This window comes from Symphodus melops, assembly GCF_947650265.1.
Source record: "Symphodus melops genome assembly, chromosome: 21".
NCBI classification, from domain to species: Eukaryota; Metazoa; Chordata; class Actinopteri; order Labriformes; family Labridae; genus Symphodus; species Symphodus melops.
In genome coordinates this window covers 11,945,123-11,952,416 of record NC_136711.1, presented here as the reverse complement: position 1 = coordinate 11,952,416, position 7,294 = coordinate 11,945,123, and positions in this window count along the sequence as shown.

Genomic DNA, 7,294 nt, shown 5'->3' with positions numbered 1-7,294 from the left:
TAACAAATCACTCAAATTGCCTTGTGGAAAAAGTAAAAGTAAATTGTATAGACTTGAGGGATATTATGGTCTACTGTTGACATGAAAAATCTTCCCAAACAACTAGATAGTCCCACACTCCAGTCCAGTGGTTGTGATAATGCAGCAAAAAGCTATAGTCACCAAAGATGCTATAGTTTAAAATATAGGAGGAAGAATTCACACAACAACAATGGCAGCAGCATGGAATCACAGCAACTCTTTTAGTGATGTAAAGTTTGCACACTTTGCAAAATTCATCTGGTGTACCACACGAGTGCGACAGCAATGAATGAATATTTGAAGAGAAAACATCCTGGAGCTCTGTGTCAGGATGGCAGCAAAACATATCGTGTGAATACAGTTACAATGATCAAGTGAAGTGAAATATCGACAACTGAAAACAGTTCTTTTGTCTATTTAATGGCGTTGTATCATGTCTGCTCCAAGAAGCCTAACCAGGGACAAGATCTGCACATAAGCCATGGCTAAAAGTCATTCATACGTTGCATTGGAAAGCACTTTAAATAGCTGTACAAGGCTTACATGTATACTGTCCCTGACAAATAAATGCTAAATTTAAAAAAAAAAATAATTTTTTTTTTATCTTTTTACCCACCCAATGCATTTAGAAGGTTGGTTGGTTTTAATGACCAGTAGGTACTGCCATCTATCTGCCAGATGTCACCACAGCCATTTCGGTCACTGAGCTTAACCGCTGGGATTTCCTTTTGCTGCCTTTTCATGGTTTAATCCTAAACCTGTTATAATTAGATTTTAAACCTAATATAATTAGGTTTTCGTCATTTTAATGACACTAACCAGCTGTCCAAGAACTTTGTGATCCAGACTTCATGGAGTGTAAAATCTTTGGAATATTTATGTTGGAACTGGTGAAAGTTTGTTTGCTAACCATGACCTACAAATAAGCTTTTTCAGTGTTTGTCATATTAATGTATAGTCAGTTCATGGATGTCTGGATTGTGTTGGCTTTCTTTCTAAATTAGACTGCTTGCCATAGTATAAGAAAAATCATTTAGTTTAATTTTTAAGGTTGACCCAGCTTGTATGCCCAAGTGCTGAACTTATTGCATTAAACTGTAGTTCACAAGTTGGTAGTGATGTTGCTAGTGCTGTGCAGAAAAAAATCAATATGGCAATGTATTGTTACATACTCCTTTCCAATACTGGCATTGCTGAAGATGTTACAAAATCGATGTGGCCACACATGCTGTGATGGAAGTCTTAAAAGACACATCCCTGATGGTGCAACTCATAATGAAGCCAATAGGCGCCAGTAGGCCAAACTACATGATGCAGAACATGTCAACAAAAAAAAAAACAAGCATGAATGGCAAACTCTATGATATCCACCACTGTGAAAGAAAAAAATGTGAGCATTTCAGATTCTTGCACACACCAGCAAGTCGGGAGTTATACTAACTACTATGTCATGCAATATGCAAGCTACACAAAAACAAGGTAAAACACTGCAGCAGCAGCAGCAGCACAACCAACCTCCATCTACAGATGGCAAGACACTATCCTGATGAGCTGCTAGCAAAACAGCCAGGTCCACTACACATGGCTAAGGTGACAAAATTTCCCTCAACTGCTAAGTTGGTTTGCAGCAAGTTTATACAACATAGTAACAGTTTACAGCATAGTTGATGACTAAGGTTTCAGTCAACTTCTTAATGAGTGTGAGCCTATGTGACACTCAAACTTTGGTTCATTACAGAAACTGTGTTGCCCTATACGTAGAGCAAAAAAGACAATCTTGCAAAACACATGTAAAACACAAAATCAAAATTCCAAAAACAAGAAACAACAGAGAATGCATTTTGAAGTAAAAAAAAAAATCCAAAAAATAAAGAATATTGTATTTGGTTGTCATTAAAGGGGTTGATAAGCTATGTTTTTGGTCAGGGATATTAGCAGGCAGGTAACTTACAACATGCGCAGAAGCACTGAGGTTGATCAGGGATGCTGGCTAAAAACCTAGAACTAAGATTAGCGAGTTCTAAAAATGTTAAATCTTTTTTTTTTTTTTAAATTTCACGTGGGAGGATATAAGTCTTTCATATGCAGATAGCAGGCTACAAGTCTGGCAGATGCCACCCACATTTGACTCACACATTTGATACAGATGTAGTGATTCATTCAGGGGGATAATCTGGCAGTGGGTTTTAACAATGTGGAAGAGCGTACTGGCAAAAACCTGTACTGTAATAATCAGGTCCAGACAGTTTTAAACACATATTGCATTGTTGAGTTGCCCTTGAAGAGGGAGTGCTTTTCTATTATGCCTTTGATGTTTTTGTGATAAGAGTCCTTTTGGACCAGTGTGTTATTATTTGTTGCAGCAAGTGGCATTTTATGTGGCAGCTTCAATACATGATTGGTGTGCAGAGTCCCATTAGCCACCTGTCACATCATGAGTCCACACAGTTCACATTATAGTGTGGACGATGAGTGTTCAGTGATCGAGTCTTTTAAACATTGTCGACATAGGAATTAATGTAAAGATGATTTTAAGGGCATTTCACCTCCCATCAGATCAGCTGTTTGCATATCCAGAGAGACGGAACAGATGGAGGCTGGTCTAGCATCAAATAACTCAGAACATTTAGTTTTCGAGCCACCTGGAAGCCCCTTTGATAATAATAAAAACTGCTGTATGAATGCAGGGTAGCTAGGAAAGGCCACATTAAAGAAACCAGCGGAACAGAATCCCCAAGGTCAAAGAAATCCAAGTCGGGCTATAGAGATGACGCAGAGGGCACGTGTGCAAACCAACACAGCAGAGTCCTTTGAGTCCAATTGCCACGTCTGTTTGCACTTCCCACCAACGAATAAAGCTCCTGCAAGGAGCTCTTATTACTCACTGCAACGTGTGGTTAATGAAGTCTGAAAAATGGATACCACTCATTGGCATCCAGTGACCGCTGCAGATTGCAATGATTGGTCATGCGTCATATTTGTTACACTAATGTATACATCACGTATTACAATAGGGGGTAGCTAATCATTTTAAATCTATCATTAGGGTGGTAATAGCAAGTTTTGTTATCAAAGAGATCCCAGAATTCTGTTGACAACCAACCTTAGTCAATCATTGGCCTGCTTTCATCATGCCATGCGCAACAGCAATCTGACTTCATGTAGCACACTGATAGTTTTCCCACACTGTGGCAGGGTACAGTCAAAGGAGTCGGTTACGATGCTGAGAAGTTGGAGGCGTGTGGCCTGTCGCCTGCAGCTTCCTGTTTGTTCCATTTCTCCCTGCGATATTTACAACTGAACTGCTGTCAAAAAGTCACTTACCTCTGTGAAAAATATATAGATTTTACTGTGGCTGCTTCAGAAAAAAAACCATCCAGTGCTTTTAACCATTTGAATTGTTTTATTTCCAGGTGAAGCAACACTAGCATGAAGTGAAAGCTAAGCAGACGTTTACAACTTGTGGACACTGGGTCAAATTCTGCCCTTGAAATATCTCAACCTTGACCTTTTTTCATTGAAAAAAGATATGAAGTATACAAATTATAAATTTCACTGTTGCCCAAATCGACATACTGTATTTCTAAAATCAAGTAAAACACATGCAATGATCTAGAGCAAAAACGTGCGTAGATGCAATAATAACAAGCGGTTTGAACCAATCGGTCCAACCATTCCAGCTAGGCTGTCGGAAACGAATCACCACGTTAGCTAGAGCTGCTAGTCAGTCCTCAGTTCTATTGCTGTTCGATCTGTCAGCTGATTTGACATACCTTGCTGATATCTCCAAATGGATGAATAAATGCCACCTTCAACTCAACCAATCATTGGCAGAGCTCACTGATTGATCAATGGAGTCTGTCGTAACCTAGGTGTCATGATAGATGTCCAGCTAATATTTTGGCCTTGGCTGCCTTGTTGTGTCAATTCGCAGTGTGCAAAATCAGAAAGATCAAACCCTACCTTTCGTATTTTGTGTCACAGCTCCTGGTACAGGCTCTTGTTACATCCCGGATTATCTACTGCAACTCCTTACTGGCAAAGGTCTCCCTGCATGCACATTCAAACCACTTCAGAGGATTTAAAAACCAACCGTTCAAGTTCCCAGTTACTCAAAAAATAAATCAAAATCTTGCTGCTCATTTCAGCAACAGTGACAAAAACAGCGGTACATCAAGTTGTACTGTCCATCCCACTCACCACACTCTGCTAATGAAAGACAACTTGGTCAACAGGGCCCTACGTGTCTTTCTTTCTTGACTCCTCTCCTCTGTAGACCCATGGTGGTAGAATGAGTCTTTGTATGGTCCGTTTTTGGTGATGTTGAAAAACATCAATGACTACCGTAAATTCCGGACTATTGAGTGCACCTGGATATAAGCCGCACCGGCTAAAAATAGGTAAAAAAAATGTATTTGTACATATATAAGCCGCACTTGATTATAAGCCGCAGGTGTCCACGTTATAACAAGAGCTATTTACACAGAAAGACGTGACACAAAGAAATTTTTTTAACTTTTAATGAAATACGTACTACTGGTAACATCCGCAAATATGAAGCCTACTGTAAATCCTTTATCAAACAGTGTCTGTAACGCGGCTGATGAAAAAGATTACCGTAATATATTTCACAGGAAAAAGTCCGTCCATTCACTGCCTCAGAATGACTTCATTACTCACTTCCTCAGTGTCTTTTTCGTTGTCGCTGTCAGTGTCAACTTTACGTGCAGCAGCTCTATTTCCTTCTTTGACAGCCAGCTCGATCGCCTTTAACTTGAAAGCTGCATCATATGTATTTCTCTGTGTGTTTTCCATGATGAGGGTGCATGCATAAAGCGCAAAATGACTGATATTAAGATCCGATGTGACAAAGTCAAATGTTTTTGCGGCACAAGCTCATTGTCCCGCAAGACAAATCCATAAATAAGCCGCATCGTTTTAAAAGCCGCAGTGTTAAAAACCGCGACAAAAAGTAGCGGCTTATAGTCCGGAATTTACGGTAGTTGTTTTTTTTTTTGTTTTTTTTGATGGACACTCGGTTCCCTTCATAATGGTTTTTACACATCCATTGATCAAAACAGAATACTGTAATATAGCCTGTACATTTTTTTATAGAACAGTGTATATAGCATGTTTTTATTTATGGGGATCCGAAGTTGTGAAAACTGTTTCCAAAAAAAAAAAAACACGTCAATATCTTCTTTAAACGTTTTTCATTGTAGGGTCCCTTTACACCTTTAAGTAAATCTGAAGATCCAGCATTTCATGAAAACCGAAGCGCTAAATGATATGGATGACAATTATATTAAGGATGGTGTTCATGTTGATAAGAATAATCACAAAAATGATATTGATAATGAAGCTGAGGATGATGATTTAGGAAAAAAAAAACATCAACTCATACACCCTGTGCCTTGCCTTTGTGCAAATAAGCTGCTTGTCAGCCCCTATATGCAGCTGGAGCTAAAGCTGTTTGTTGGAAATGACATGTCATTAGACAATATGTCTGCCTAAGGAAATTGTACAATTGTAAATAATCTTGACCTAAAGGGTAAGTGGGCTATTTGTGTTCTACATGAGCATGTCACACTCTGCCAGTTAACTCGTATACATAGAAATTATTGATGGCCAACATTGAAAATGCAGAAAACAAACTGTTAAATTACTTTGAGCCAATCTGAACCATTTTCTTTTTAAAATGCAATTTAACAGTAATTCAGCATAACTTTCCAATAGTCTAACCATAACACTCAAGAAAGTTCAAAGTGGTGAATCATTCTCAAACCAAGCATTTTTATAATAATTCCACAATTATATACGAGATACCAACACCACTACACCTTCAGATCAAGCACACACGCTACATACAGTAAGTGGTAAACCTGTTAACTCAACTATGAATTCTTCTGATTGGCCAACCATCAAACATTGAAACCTTTCCTCTGAAATCCGGCGTGGGTTAAATTGTCAGAGAGTGAATGGAGCAATTAAAAAATATATCATTCGGCCAGATTCCAGGTAATTACAACATAAAAAAGCCTTCTAGGTAAGTCATTTAAAAATATAAATGATTCACAGATCAAATTCTGATTATTATGAACCGTTTCACAATATTTTCACGCAATGTTTCCTTTTCTCTGGCAGCGGTGTATTTCTGCTGTCACACCGCAGCGTTCTAAACTCCAATTCTATTTTGGGTTTCCATTTATCATCTATTTGTCATACCATCTGTTTACAGACTTCACAGTTAAACCATCCTGCCTCTCTGCCTCCTCTCGAATGCGCAGAAAAAACACACACACACACACACACACACACACACACAATGTAGCTGCTAGATTGACTAACCCCGGCAATTTTCTTCCTGCTCATAAAGCACACGGCAGAAACACATAATGCTTCTGATAGTCTGATATCATCTACATCCAAGTGAAAAATGAAGTGATGAGCTTGGTATTTGTTTGTGTTACTGTAAATGACATGATTGCACCCTAGAGACGATGAAGGTGTTAGCCATAAACCTTTTTCCCCAGATTCTGTAGATGATTCATTAAGTCAAGTCATGAACATAAAGGTTAGTGGATGAACTAAAAGGTGGAACGGTTGCACTGGCTGACAAGAAGATAAGAGTCAAGAAAATCTGCCTGTGCAAGAGAAAGGCCTTGGCATACAGATGAAAAACAGAGATCCCACTTGATTTTGTTGTTAAATTATGTAAAATTACCAACTTCAACGCTCGTTTGAAGTGACTTGAAAGAACAGAAAATTGCATCTGAACATTGCTAATGTGTTTCCTTCATAATTCAAACTACAAAAGGCATTTATCTTAGATGATGTTCAATGACATTTTTCAGTGCTGATAAGCGGATATATCAGACGCACCATGAAAGTGTCCCAGTGATGCAAGGCCTCAATATTTCAGTCTGAAAGTGTCTAACTTAAATGCTGATCTGATTTAAACGCACACACACACACGGTTTTACCCCTCTAATATAAATGCATGAGGTGGTTTCAATATGCAGTAGCTGGTATTTATACATCATCTTTACATTCAAGCTTATAGCACGCATCCCACAGTTCTATATATTGTGGTTTCATTACATCTACATGATACATACACTGTAAGACATTTTAAGTCAGTAAAACTTAGAAATGAAAGTTCACCTGCTGCCTTACAAATGTGAGTAAACTCAACTTGAAAGTAACCATTGTTTGAACTCAAACTGTTAAGTTATACAAGTTGTTTAACTAATGATAGTTTGTATTTTCAACT